This window comes from Sander vitreus, chromosome 19 (genome assembly GCF_031162955.1).
Source record: "Sander vitreus isolate 19-12246 chromosome 19, sanVit1, whole genome shotgun sequence".
In the NCBI taxonomy this organism is placed as follows: domain Eukaryota; kingdom Metazoa; phylum Chordata; class Actinopteri; order Perciformes; family Percidae; genus Sander; species Sander vitreus.
The window spans coordinates 1,519,733-1,535,242 of record NC_135873.1 but is presented as its reverse complement, the minus strand read 5'-3'; positions in this window follow the sequence as shown (position 1 = coordinate 1,535,242).

Genomic DNA, 15,510 nt, shown 5'->3' with positions numbered 1-15,510 from the left:
TTTTACTTTCCCTGTGCCCCGAATACTAGCGTTGTAAGATAACCAGCGGTCCGCGCTACAAACACAATCAATTAGCATGAAAACATGTCCCAGAGAACGTTATTAACCCCTAGGTTCGTTTTGCGCCGGAATTGTCCTTTAACACTAAACTTGACAGCAGGTTACGTTAGCCTGGTGTTAGCTAGCAGCTGGATTAAACAGGGTAGAAATGCTGACAGCTAAACGGCGTAAAGTGTGACTGTATGTAACTGTAAAGGATTCCAACAGCAGGACAGAGCAGTCACTACCTGCCCTTGTCGGAAAAACAACACAGACGCACTTCACTTGAAACTGGTAAGCCTTGTGGTGCATTCAAAGTTATTGTAAATTTTCCTATCTAGTGGATGTTCAGCAATTTACTGGTGAAATAAGTTATTGTTATAAGTTATTATTACATTATAAATAAATCATTTAATTTTGACCATAAGGCCTTAGCAATAAACAAGCCGTCGTCGTTTTGTGCTCTTTTTTAGATATATTGAGTTTTCTTTTGACTAAAACTAGACTACAATGACGAGACTTTAAGTCGACTAAAACTTAACTAACAAAAAAAGATATGTGAATGACTAAATATGACTAAAACTAACAACGACATTTGGCACAAGACTAAGACTACGTTAAAAATAGGTGACAAAATTAACACTAAATCCAGAATCCAATTTAACCAAACTAAACAACGTAGGTTTGAAAATGCCTTGTTGTGACCTAAACCATTATATTTCCCTAATTTCAACCAAGTGGTTCTTGTGTTTTTGAGGGTAGACCTATATCTGAATGAGGGCAGCGTGGTATCTACAGTAGTGGCTAGGACGAAATTCCCAATGTCCTTCCACAAAGACATACAGGTCAGGTGGATCAGAAGCTAAGAATTTACCTTGCCTCATGCCCAGTGCATGCTGGGATAGGCCCCAGCAGCTCACCAGCCCGTTAAAGCACTTACTGTATAAAGTATGGGAAATGAACTCTTCACTTCTCTGCGTGTTTGTTTCTTTGGGTTGTTTGGGTCTTTCTTCTGCTAATGAACAACAGTGCTGCTCTTCTCCTTGTTTCCATCTCTACATCTGTCTGTCTCTTTCTCCCCCTCCCGATTCTCTATCTATTTTTCCTCCCTTCCTCCCTCCTCCCTCCCTCCCTCCCTCTCTCAGTGTCTTGTTCTCTTTTCCATAATAATTAGCTCCCCTCCAGCCCAACTTCAAACCCTGTGGTCGGAAATCTGCATTCCGAGGATGGAGAGAGGCTGAGGAAGACGAGGGGAGAAGGAGAGAGAAAGAGAGAGTTGGACAGAGAGGGAGGGCAGACGGCTGAAAGAAGCCATTGTTCCTTCATAAAAGCAGATAAGCGCCCCGAGAACTGGAGGGCAAGTGTAGTCAAAATAGTCAATGTGTGTGTGTGATGGCACTGATAAAAATTTAGATGTTAATGGGCTGATAGAGGATGTTAGCTGGCGGGGCCAACACACAAATCTGATACAAACCTCCTACTATTCATTTCTTCCTACCCATTATCTCCTCCCCATTATCTCCTCTTTCTTTTTTTCTTCTTCATTTCTGTCTCTCTCTCGCTCTCTCTCAACATCCTCTTTTCCTGCCTTGTTCTCTGCATCTTTCTTTCGTTTCTCCTTCCCTTTTCTGCTTCCTCCTTCCATCCCGTCATCATTGCTTCTTTTCTTCTTTACCATCCTACTCATGTGTTTCTTCTCCTTGTGTTCTTTTGTCCATTCTTTTTTATCTGCCCTTACTCTTATCTGCTTCTCCTCGAGTTCTTTTCCTTCATTTTTATCCCCCTTTGATTCCATCCAGCTTTTTTTTCCTCTCTCCTTGCCTCAATTTGATCCCTTTTTTTATTCTACCTTTCTTCCATCTCATATGTCTTTTTCAAACATGCACTGCGACCCCAAACGTATCTAGACATTACCCGGCGACATAGGCGAACTGGCAATCTGGCAGTTCCGGCAAATGCCAGAAGGGCCGATGCACTCTTGGGAAGACGATTGTGATTGGTTTTAAAGAAATGCCAATAAACCAGAGATGTTTTTCTCCCATCCCGGAGTGCTGTGTAAACTAGCCAGACCCTCCTCCACAGCGCTGTGGAGGAAGGTCTGGCAATGCGAGACTACTCCTCACCTAAACCAAACAGATTATTGCCAGTAAGTGAGAACGCGTCTGAGACAGACAATATCCTGATGTGCAACGTGTGAAAAGGAAACTTCAGACAATGTCCGCAACCCTCCGGACATTGTGCAGAGTTCACGTGAGACAACGGCGTTACTCTTCTCCTTTCTCATCCCTTGTTTGCCCTTTTTCATCTTCTCTACCTTTTCTCATCTCATTTTCCCTCATTCTCTTCTTCCTCTCTGGATCTCATTCTTTCCATCATCCTCTGTCTTTCCCTCCACCGCCCTTCTGTCTTTTCTCTCCTTCACTGCTGATCGTTCTCTCTTTCCCTTCTCTCTCAACCCTTCATCTCTCTTTTCTTTTTTCTTGTTTTTAATTCATTACCTAGCCATCGTTCCTCAGACGTTTTCCCATGAATGTTTCTTTTTTTTCTCTCTCTCTCTGTCTCTGTTTTTCTGAAAACAGTATGTATTTACAGACTAGCAAGACACTTGAGAATGTGAGAGATCCATTCAAATAAAAATAAAATGTATAAACGTAAAATGCAACAGGATATCTAATTCAGAGCGTATTTTCGTCGTAAAATATCCACCGATCGCTTTCATTGAACAGCACTGCTCTCGTCTCCCTGGTGATATGAGACTGGTAAAATCATATGAGGTTCAGCTTTTCCTTATCAATCAGTTGTATTGATTATGGATACATCTGACTCCCATCTTGTGGTTTGGGGTTACAGAATGATCATGAGAAACAGCTCTTAAGATGAAGAGATCATGTTTCTTTTTACTGGCACGCCAAGTTGTCATCATCAAACTATCATCCACCAGGGAATACATCCTCGGGATAATTTGACTAATTGTAAATATTTGGCATGAAAACATTCAAATGGAGAGAAAAATAATACAAAAATATTTGCACTGACATCAAAAACTACTGAATTGGCAGAAAAGTATCTGTAAAGAGATGATACACAGCTATATGGACATGTGTAAGTGGATATGAAAAAACTGTACACATACACCAACGTAGACTCTCAGTCCGTACGTTACTGACTTTATGACCACCTTAAAGTGCTCATATTATGCCTTTTGGCTTTTTCCCTTTCCTTTATTGTGTTCCCCCAAAACAAGTTCCTTCCAGAGGCTATTTTGCAGCGCCACCAGAGCTACGCTCAGCACTTAGCGCCGCTCAAGACGATTGTAATTGGTTTAAAGAAATGCCAATAAACCAGAGCACGTGTTTCTCCCATCCCAGAATGCTGTGTGGACTAGCCAGACCCTCCTCCGCAGCACAGTGGAGGAAAGTCTGGCAAAGCGAGACTACACGCAAAGTGGACTTAATAATAATTTGTGGTGTGTGTTTGTTTTTGGTTCATCTATCTTTTTTAGACCAATTTTATTGGTTTTATTATATTATTATTATTATTTCTTTTTTTAAGTAAACAAAAAGGTGTTATGTGCAGGGGCGGGGCTAGAAAGGGGGCATAGGGAGGCACTGGCCCCCCTGAAATATGATTCCCCCCCCAATCATTGGGCTAGAGTGCTGTCAATCTGACAATTGTGATTTCCATTGGATCAGAGTCTGTCACTTGGCTGCCTGTTCTGCCAATACCCCCACCCCCCGACTGATTATAACGTAAATGTGACGTGAGCAACCTGTCTGAAAGTTGTAAGTCTTCTGGTAGCTGTGCCAAGAGAAATCTCAATCATTCCCAATCTTGCAGCGACGGAGAGCGTAGGTATATGTAAGGAGATAACATAGGCACGGGCTAATTATTGCTAACTAAAATACTAGTTAACATTAGTAATTACACTTAAACAGCTAATGTGAGACGAAACCGCCTGCACGCTTCTCCTGTACTGTACGGTAATTCCTCTACTGTGCGACAGTAAGTCGCGTGGTTATGACACAATCGTTAGCCTATTTTTACAAAAACGTCTGCTACGGAGCCATAACGTGAGATACAAGGTAATGAAGCCTTTTATACATTGTCGTGTTTCTTTAGAAATAAACAATGGACAGAGTCTTTAAACGCAATGTAAAGTTATTCGCTGTCAAAGTGGCACCAAAATGAATGGCAGTCAATGGGATGCTAACGGGAGGTGATGGCTTGGTAGCATCAAAATGGTGCCATAGGAGGTTCGCGTTGTGAGGAGAAGCTTACCCCCTTGGTCCAACCCTGTGCCACCCCACTTAAAACATGCTGGAATTGCCCCTGGTGCTGTGTGCATGACACTCTGTGTGCACTGCATTTTCCATGTTGTTACACCCTTCACTTTACCGATAGTATTAACAACAGAGGAAGCCACCGTGTCTTAAGAAGCTTGGTGTTTTTATTGTTCTCTGTTAGCTGCCTCTTTTTTGGTATTTTATTTTGTAAAATATTAAAGCACTCATTTTATGCTCATTTTCAGGTTCATAATTGTATTTAGAGGTTTATATCAGAATAGGTTTACATGGTTTAATTTTCAGAAAACACCATATTTTTGTTGTACTGCACATTGCTGCAGCTCCTCTTTTCACCCTGTGTGTTGAGCTCTCTGTTTTAGCTACAGAGTGAGGCATCTCACTTCTATTCCATTTTGTTAGGAGTTGCACATGCGCAGTACCTAGGTAAAGACTAATAGCCAGTCAGAAGCAGAGTATGAGGGTGTGCCACGCTAGCAGCTAGGTGAGCATTATAACGTGTGTTACAAAGTGACGCATGTTCGTCACGGAAGTAAAGGCTGGACTACAATAGAGCTGTTTGGAGCATATTGTCAACAGTGTTTTCTGTTGGAGATGGTAAGTCCATTTGGGATGGACTTTTTTACTTAGTAAACCTATTACATGCATGCAAAAAAGATATATAACACAATAAAGGAAAAGGATAAAACCAAAAAGCATAATATGAGCAAAAAAATTATTGCACATTTTTTGTTCATGTACTTCTTTTGCCAGTTTAACTTTGTATGGTCAAGTTAAGAAATATACATTTCAAAATGTTGGTAGCCTATTTTCTGCATTTTCCTTGATAATCAAGTAGACTCATTATACCATTACAGTATATTGCAATTGTAATTGCAGTATCCTAAATCGCAATTGCAATATGACTTTTTTCTCTAAATCGCCCTATTAGATATGTAGTTGTGATGGTTACAGGCTAGGAAATGCATAATGTCATTGAAGGTCTTCACGAGTATAGAAATACAAATAAGTGCGTGCTTTTGAGTGTCTGTGCTTTGAACTCAGTTTGACTCCTGCACCTGCTGGGCTTTAGACACATCGTTATGAGCTCACTTGAAGTTCATGACCCTGCACACTCAAACTTGTGGTAATCCCCATACTTTATCGAGGATTTAATTTTCCCATCATCGCCTACATCTCTTGTCACTTATTGTTTTGTTTTCTGTTGTTTTGGTATGTCATCAAACGTGGCTTCCTTTATATTTCCTCTCTCCCTCCCACGCTCTCTTTCTCTCACTCCAACGTTTAGTTTTTATTGTGGTAACCGTTTTGCAACAGGTTCTTCCAGTGTCTTCCAGTTGTCAGTGAGTCACACCTTTTTCCCTCACATTATTTTCTTCCTCTACTGGAAAATAAGTATTAAATAAACAAAGAAGTTTTTTTTTTTCCTACACAGATCACCACTTCAGTGTGTGACAATGGTTAAAGTGAAAGTAACTTTATATGTGTTGGCCATTTGAGATCAACAGTTTTGGGAATTCTAGGGGTCATTGGCAGGGCTTCCTGTGATCATTATGAGAGAAGAGAGCAATAGACGTTTCTTTTTTATTTGCATTCAAATCCTCTGCTTGTATGTCCTTGCTGACTGGAGAAAAGTCTTGTGTTGATTACTTTTAGCCATGTTAGCACTATGGCTCTATAGAGATGGCAGTGCCGGGCGGTCGCTCTTTCCGTCAGTTCACTACTTTGGTGACTAAGGGCGCTTTCACACCTAAAGTTCAGTGGACTCTGCGATTTGGGGGTGAAGTTGTAACATTGTTGCATTTTTCATTTGGTTCACTTTGCTTTCACACTGCAGTTTGTCGACACTTCTGCTCTCAGAAACAATGGAGCAACACCAAATTTATAACGTCTTGGGTTTTCTGGTTATGCTTTAGTATTTCTAATATTTTAGAAGAAGGGAAACAATGAGCAGCTGACAGACAGCGAGTGAAGGAGAGAGACGATGATGTGTTGTCACACAGACGACCAGCGATGTGTGCGGGTTACGAACGCTGTGTTTGAGCTATGTTACTGGTTGCACGACGTTCACCGTCCGACTGCTGATGACTGTTTTCCAAGATGGCGCCCGCATGTAAACATGAATGCTACAGTCTTTATAATCTATCTTTTTAATAAACTGTCTGTACACTTACAAAATTCTCAATGCTTCGGTTTACATGTAGGGACCCTCATTATGCTACAGTTGAAGTTTGGTGCTATTTTGAGCCTTGTTAGTGGTATAAAATAGCAATTTACCCTCTGCCCCAAAAGCTAGCTTTAGCAGCTAACCACCGGTTTGCATTAGCTTGTTTAAAGCTAGAGACACATTCGATCAGCATGAAAACATGTCCCATAGAACGTTTGACTCGGTACACACGTTATTAACCCCTAGGTTCCTTTTGCGCCAGAATTGTCCTTTAAATGTCTTTGATGATGTTGTTCCAGGGCTATCAGGTGCCTGCTGTAGGTGGTGCATTACACACTTGTGTCTGAGCTGAGTAAAATATTCAATTTATTTCCACAGGACAGATGACGACATGAAAGGGGAAAGAGAGGGGGAATGGCAGGTCGGAGTCAAACCCAGGGCCGCTGCGTCGAGGAGTAAACCTCTATATATGTGCGCCTGCTCTACCAGGGGAGCTAACCTGGCCACCCATTTCTCTTTGTTTTAACCATCACCTGAGGAGCACTCAAATGGTTAACCCATCAAGCTATAAAAAAAATGTATACAGTTAATACAGTGTTTTTGGCCCAGGACTTTGACCTCTTTTAAGGTTTTGTTTAAGTTTTTTTTTTTCATTTGACAGTCATGGAAGAACTGGCAATATCCAGATTTCATGCAGCATAATTAGTCTGGAAATCTGGAGAAATGAATCACTTTGTAACTGAGTTTCACTCATTTGTATTATCTGGCTGCATGCAGGCTGTGGAGTGATGGATGGACAGATGGACGGAGGGTGCAGCCCTTTCAGATGGGAATTGTTGGAACAAAATATTGCATGAATCAACTCGAAAGTCCTTGAAAGGAAAAATCTTGGCAGTGTTTTGTTTTGTCTTTGATGGGACTGAGAAGGTAAACGTCCAAATACCTTCCATCTCTGCCCATTTCCCTTTTAATATTGATTGCGAAAGGAGTGTCAGTTGGTTGGTAAAAAAAAAGCTATAGTTCCCTAAAGTATTTTTCTCTACCAGCAGTGGTTGTCACTCATGTTTTCTTTGGATGTTTGTCATCACAAACTGCAGCTGCAGCTATAGAGACAGTTTTAAAATGAAATCTCAAACCAGGTGCAGTTCCCAGGATTTCCCAGGAAATCCCACGTTACTGCAATGAGGAAAATCACACACCTCTTACATACCGAAACACATGGCGATTTACCAACAGACGCATCTGCCTGCCTGGAAATACTGACACTTGTACAAGGACACGCCTGCAGGCAAAGTCATATGCAGAAAGTGAAAGAAACAAATAAAGTGCATGACCTTTTTGGTCCCATTAGATCATTATCTGTGCAGTTTTAGCACTTTGGCAGAGAGACATCTTTCTTATCTTTTCCCACTATGAGATCTTTATCTCTTTTTCCTTTTAACAAAAATGTCTCCAAACACTTTTCCACTCTTTCAACATCTGATTAAATATAATAACTTTTTGTTCTTAGGTGTTGTTGGGAATGTCCAAAATAAGACCCTGAGGCCGGTCAAATCTGACTCCTATTAATTAATTACTGCATCTTTTTTTATGGACTTACATTCACTCTACACAAGGATCAATCAGAGACGATGAGTTCAGTCAATCAAGTTTACTGAGTCCAGCATAAGAGTTACAACACAGCTGTGGGTTCACAAAACAGAGACTAAGTTTTCCTAGCAACAGACATAAAGTCAGGGCTCGGTCCACCAAGATCTCGTCCCCGTCTTCTCCGTACCCTAATCTGTTATTGTCTTCCTGCAGGGCGGTGTCTTCTTGTCTCTAGGCAGACTGTCATCTTTCACAACACATGCCAGGTTTCAGGCCATCTGTGTTGCACAGCTTCCTTTTTCTTATACAAGAATATATTATATTTCCTGTTTTTTTGAGGTTCATATCCTTTCGTGCCTTACTCTTAGACTTACTCTATTTTAAAGACTTAAGCTTAACCTGCTGTGCATTGGAGTTCTTTGTGCGGGGAATGCAAATGTGCCTCACCTGGAGTACTTTTAACCACTTCCTCAATGACTGCACACAGCTCTTTTGCAATGAGCACAATGTAACTTTAATTGTTAATATTCTACAGTGTACCGATTCATGTGAGATTGACTTTTCCTGCTACTACTGGAAGCTTGCATTGTGCCAACGGTTTCTGCTGCTTCCGGCTCCTTTTCTGATTAAATAGCACTCAGGTTCACTGTGTTTGCATTGAGATGAAAAAAATTATAACTGGATGACATGTTTGTCACTTTATAAACGTGAAAAAGAGAAGTTGTGCCCCGGGCCTCACATACACAATCGAAACTGCTGACACCTCCTCAAACGTCAATGTAATCCCTTCCTGCTCTTCAGCATTATAATACTAAACTAACACACACATGAAGAAAGTAAGTAAAGTTTATTTATAATAGCATTTTTCACAGATAAAAAAAGTGCTTGAATACAATAAACAGAAGACATAAGAATACAAGGAAGAGTTGTATTCACAGTTGTTTGTTATAGACCCAAAAAGTCTCCTTTGGCGTCACTTTTTGATGCTCTAGGTTGGTACCTTTGGCTTCACCATTTGACGCTCTGGGTCGGGACTCTTGGTATCACTTTTTGTCGGGATGAAAGTTTATCTGACAAGGATAACGGGACAGTTAATTTTAGGAAAAGATCATAGGTGGGGATTACAAAATGTATGTTTCAGTGACATGAACCCCGGTCTCTTGTGTGAAAGTTCTGTGTTGTTTGACCAATCCACCAACACAACCACCGTTGTTACGCGGTTTTCCAGTCATCTTACAGCCACCATGGTCAAGCTGCTGCTATGCAGTTGGGAGTGAGAACGGGTTGTTTTATGCTGAAACATTTTATGCTGCTGTCTTAGCCGGGAATTCCTTGTAGAAGAGATTCTGAATCTCAATGGGAATATTCCTGGTAAAAAGAAAGGGTTACATTTTTAAAGTTTTATCATCTTTTTATCTTTTTTATGATGGTGTATTATTTTCTGTGTGGTTGTTTTATTGTTGTCTTTGTAATTACTCGATGTAATGGCAAATGAGGGCAGCCCCTCAGTGATCTTTCAAGTCAAGATAAATGTTGAATGAATGAATGAATGACTGAATGGATTAATAAAATAAAAAACAGAAAAACAGGAGAATCAGGACTGAGCGGAGCAGACTGTCAGACCCTGCTTTCCAAAGGGAGTCTGGCAGCTGCACTTCTTTACAACATGATGCGGTGGTGCTTATGTCCACAGCGGCTGCCAAAATTAATGCATGGACATTATTTAGTTTCTCTTCTCTGATCTTTCTCTCTTTTGTTTTCCTACATCATCCTCTCCTGAGATGGACCGTCACACTTCTCTCCCACAGTAGTCTGATTCTGTTGACTCAGTCTGCGTGCTGATTGGTTATTGTCTGTTCTCAGTATTTCTCATGATCCCTCGTACCTGCAGCTGAGGGTTCAGCTGTGTGCTTCTGCATCCAGTGCGGTGGATAATAAACTGTGGTTTAATCTTTCAGAAGACATGAGAGTCACAGCCGACGGGACATCTGTGTGTTTCTTTCCTTTCTCCAGTCATTTGTCACTTTATCTTTTCTTTCTTTGTTTTTCGATGTTCCTTGTATTTCTTTCCGTTTTTTTTACAACACAAAGGTAGAACAGACACTTCTCTTTTTAAAGATACTTGCAACTTATTTCAAGACATAAACTACAGCCTTGGCTGTTTGTTCAAAGACATAAAATGTTGTAGTCTTGTGGAAAATGACGGTTGCATCTCAGTTACAAATGCATAGTAACATGATGTCCTTATTGCGAGACTGTCTGACTCAAAGACGAGCGTTTGAAATCATTCATGTAAAAATTGTGTGTATTCATAACAGCAGTACAGCAACAAAGTTTATGGGAAATATGCCAGGTTCAAATATACTGGAATATTAGCCAAAGTGGTTCTAGTTGCCTTAACGTAACCAAACTTTCTCATTATCTTCAATTAAGAAGGATATGTATAAAGATTTCGTGTTCGGTATACACATTAAGGAAAAAGTCATTTGGAATTGCAGATAATTTAATCTTCCACGTTTTTAGAAAAAAAAAAAAAGTCTTAAAATTGATGTTTGGGTTCTGTTTGAGTAAAAGTGTTTTAAATAGGAGTTTGAAAAGAAACTCCAAAATAAGTTTCCATCTTGGTATTGCTGATAAGGAGAAGAACATTAGGGAATTAAAGGACCATAGCTTCCAGGTGCACCAGAAGATTAGACAAGAATGTTTTAATTACTATTGGAAGCATGTCTATAAGTGAAAAAGATTTTATGCAGCACATTTATAGAACATGAAAATCCAGAATGTATAAACTGAAACGGTTCAAACTGGCCACTCAGCAGTGATCATAGAATGTCACTCCATTCATGAAAACCATCAAATCCACATACATGCAAATAAACACACACGCGCATGCATCCAAGTACTATAATATAATGTGTAATATGCATTTTTGTTAACAATTATTTCCAAAATGTCATGTTTGTGTGTATTTCTTTACTCATTTCTTTGTGTGCGCATTCTCAAACCATGTCTTTGAAGTGTTTTTTTTTTTACATCTGTACTCATTGTAATAGCTCGTTCTCTGTTTCTGTCTTCCATCAAGCCAAAGGAAAACTCACAGCCGGTTCCTTCTTGATGTTCACAAACCACAGTGATCTGCTGGCTGGGGGATAAAAACAGATATGGAGGCATTGAGACATCAGTCAGTCAGTGTGTTGAGAGTCTAAACCAGACCACCAGTTTCTGTGTGTTCCCCACATGACAGGTCCTGGTCCCATTGTTAGACTCATTTTGAAGAGTTCACAAACAAAACAGTCAACAGTTACATTTATAAGAGCAAAATGTTGAAAGATTTGAGTTGATTTAATCAAGTCTATCTTCTTTGATCCTATTTTTCTAAAATGATATGGATCATGTCACCTCAGTCTAAGTGACACTTATGTAAAGTAATTGACAATTGTTGGCTAACTATTAAACAGATCCAATGGAAAAGGCTCTGATTTTTGAGCGAGATCTCAAAGAATCTGAGGATTTCAGGAAGTCGAAGGTTTAAGTTTTCTGTCTATTTGTCCGGCAGCGGCAGATGGCCGCCCACGAAGAGTCAGGTTCTGTCTGAGGTTTCTGCCTGTAAAAAGGAAGTTTTTCCTCGCCACTGTCGCACCAAATACTTGTTCGTGGAAAATTGTTGGGTCTTTGTAAATTATAGAGTGTGGTCTAGACCTACTCTATCAATAAAGTGTTCTGAGATAACTCCTGTTGTGATTTGACACTATAAATGAAATTGAATTGAATTGAATGACGTTGGTGCATGAATATAATTGGACATTACTAGTCAACAGCTGATGAAAGAGCCAGTATTTGGTAAAGAGATATCTTGCTGATTAAAATCCCGCTCTGTGTCATGGCAGTGTGTGCAGATGAACAGTGTGTGGTTTCCCTACATGGCTGCAGCACACAGAGCTCCCAGCTGAGCCGAGCAGCAGAGGTCTGCCACGATCCGCCAGATAATGCATGCACTGGTGCCACGAAGGCCAAACACCATTCATGTAAACACACCGCCCACACGAAGATGACACAGAGCTGGATTGAAATCAGCAAAGTATCAGTTCAAAATTAGTACCATCGAGATGCTCGTAAAATGTAATTGGCTGGTAGATTTGCTTCACTCACCAGCCAAAAAAAACAATGTTAAATCTTTTGGGTGGCTGGTAAAATTTGAACATTCACTAGCCATTTGGCTGGTGGACCAAAAAGTTTGCACCGTGCCTTTAAGCATGAATGAAACAGCTGATGCCAATCAGCTAATGCAAGTGGGACTAATTATATGCTGTCATTTTTCATCTTTTAGCTATTTTTTGAGTGCTTTTTATTGACTTCTTTTTAGAGACTGATCATTGTACCAGTCATTGCTGGATAATAATCAAATGGCATCCCTGTATAATGAGGAGTTAACTTGTAATTGACCAGAGATGTCCCTTGAATAGTGTGCAGGATCTTTCATTCATTATTTTTCCTATATGGTGGCTTTCTTTGATGCCCCTGTCATTAAAAGTGCAGAATGGACATCTTTCCATAAGTAGAACTTTAAAACAATACTGCTAGGATTATTGTATATATTCAGTCTGCGCTAAGGATTTGTAGTAGTCTTAACAATTTGGGAGCTTTGGATCAAAGTAGCTGTGAGAATTATAGGCTGTTATGCTTCTAAACTTGGTATTAGACATGTATTTGAAGGATTTATGTCACTGCCAAAGCAAGGTTGACTTGAACATCGGAAACCAGATTGTGTCTTGCTTTACACCAGAAATAAAGAGTGGCTTCTTAAAGATGAGGTAAGAGTATTTGGTTACCAGTTAAGGCAGTGTTTTAGCTAGCGAACTGTAACCATGCCTTAATATTACTGTAGTTGTCATGTGCAGATATTGTATGAATATTTCAACATAGCGCTGTAGATGGAATGGTGCGTCTCTGCAGTGTTTAGTGCTATTAACAGTTTATTTAAGCTGACAGAAGGCACCTGGTCTCACTTGTTCTCCATCCACAAGTTTTCTGACCATTCTGATTTACATGGTTCGGTGCTCCAAGCTCATTAGCCTATACAGGCTGCCTGCCATCTGTTTGATTTGCATGCTTGTGCACTTACTTCATGTGGTTTATAAAAACACACAAAGTTGCTTTTACGCTTTAGTATTTATGCATGCTTTACCAATTTTGGAAGCTGTTTGAATATCTGGATCTTCACTGCATTAAGACCTTTTTGTGTTTTTACTTCTTCAGAATACAGTCTCAACAGAATCTATGTTGTTGGTTGGTTGGCGCTCTATGAATCAATCGCCTTTTGTCAAGCTTTTACAGATAAAGCTAAGTCAGTTTTAGAGTTTTTTCACAGGTGCTACATTGTCACTTCACCCGAAGAGGAAAAGTGTGTAGAGCCTTGCGGTGTAAAGCAGTGGTGTAGTCTAATGTATTGTAGTGGGTATACTGTACTGTGTGTGTGTGTGTGTGTGTGTGTGTATATATATATATATATATATATATATGGGCCAGAATCTGCCTTTGTGGAGGGGGGCATATCATAGTGGGGGGGCTGGATGTCCTCCCCAGGGAAGTTATGAGCGTCAACAACTTCAATTCACAGTGGAAATCCCTTTATTTAGCCTATGCAAAGAAAAAGAACACAGATGACAATTCAAAATATAGCAAAAATATAATGGAAAGTATATTGTTGCGTGTCAATTTTAAGTGGGTATATTGAAATCCTGGAGCTTTCTTAGTGGGTATACTGCGTATACATGCGTATCACGTAGACGACACCACTGGTGTAAAGGCAGGATTAGCTGAGAATGTAGCACTTTTATACAAAAATTTTTTTTTTTAACTATTCTCTCTTTAGCTATCTAGAAAAAGGATAGGAGTACATCTTTTTACTTTATAGTTTATTACAGGAGTACATTTAACAATCACGGTAACAAAAACTGGAAAGAAAGAAAGTCGAACAAGATATTCATATTAAACTAAATGAACATTTTTCCCGTAAAAAGAAATAGAAATATTATGTACAGAATGACATGAGACAGATTCAGAGAAACCAACAGGTGAGAGGAAGGGGAAAATGTAGTCGCATGGCACTTAAAAAATAGACATACCTCGCAAGTGCTTTCTGTTTTCCATAATTAATATCAAATAAAATGCAGTGATAATAAGTCTGAATAACAAAACAAATAATATTTATTACATCAAATCAACAATATTAACATTTTAAACACTGTTTACAATATAACTGAAATACATAACATTCTAAATACATCCAATATTTACCAAAAACCTTCCCATTTAGGCTAAAACCTCTAAATCTGTAATAGAATAAAAATTAGCATTTCAAATATCTTATAACAACAATATTAATCGTACAATAACATTAATATTAGGTTATTAGTAGACGTAAATAGCTGCTTTTTCCCATGGCTTGCTAAAGAAATGAATATTGTACAAATGAATATACACTATAATCTATGAATGCTTTTTGCTTTCACAAAAGGCAAATATTTTAATCAGCTAAATTTATATATATATATATATATATATATATATATATATATATATATATAAAGGGGAAGAAATAGCAAATCTCACTCGATACAAACTATTGCAATCTAGAACTCTCAATTAGAAAATGTACACAAGAAAAGCAGCAAAAAAAATCTATTTTTATATAATTTTTTATCATGAAGAAATCAGTGGTGTGGTTGGTAGAAAGAGTGAACAATGTCTAGCACTGGCAGAATCCATCTGTAATGCTATTGGACAACAGGATCGTCCAATAAGAAAAGCCCTCAGAGCGCGAGCGACCTTGCCCTCCCTTGAAACCTCATTGGTCCTTCTCTCTTAAGCTTCGGTATGGAACTTAGAACCCTATCCGGGGATTTTAAAATGTCCAAGAGTTCCGCTAGAAAGTCCCGGAGTTCCGTTGCAGAAGCTTTCCTCTCTAATCATGGAAGACACAAAGCTCTGAGAGTTCTGATGTGCAATCACCTCAAACAATAAATCTCTTATAGCTAATAAAGTTGCTTACACCATGGAATTTATGTTTTTGCATTCTTAGCGTTGATTGGAGGAGCAGCAAGAAAAAATGTCACCTTCTCCACACAACTCAAAATGGCTGCCCCAAGGAGACAGGAACAATAAAAACAGCACACACATAAACAGACACAGAATGACAAAGCAACACTCAAGCAGCATGTATGTAGGTCTTCTCCTCTCCATCTCCACCTTATCCCTCTGACTTTTCTCCCCCTCCAGTTTCAGGACGGCTCGCCACTTCACGAGAGCGAGTTCTTAATCGTATCCTTGTTGCTGGATATAGTTGCCGTCCGAGAGAGTACAATCTCAATGCAACTTAAAAGTGTAGTTTATGTATCAAAGCACAGGTTCAGA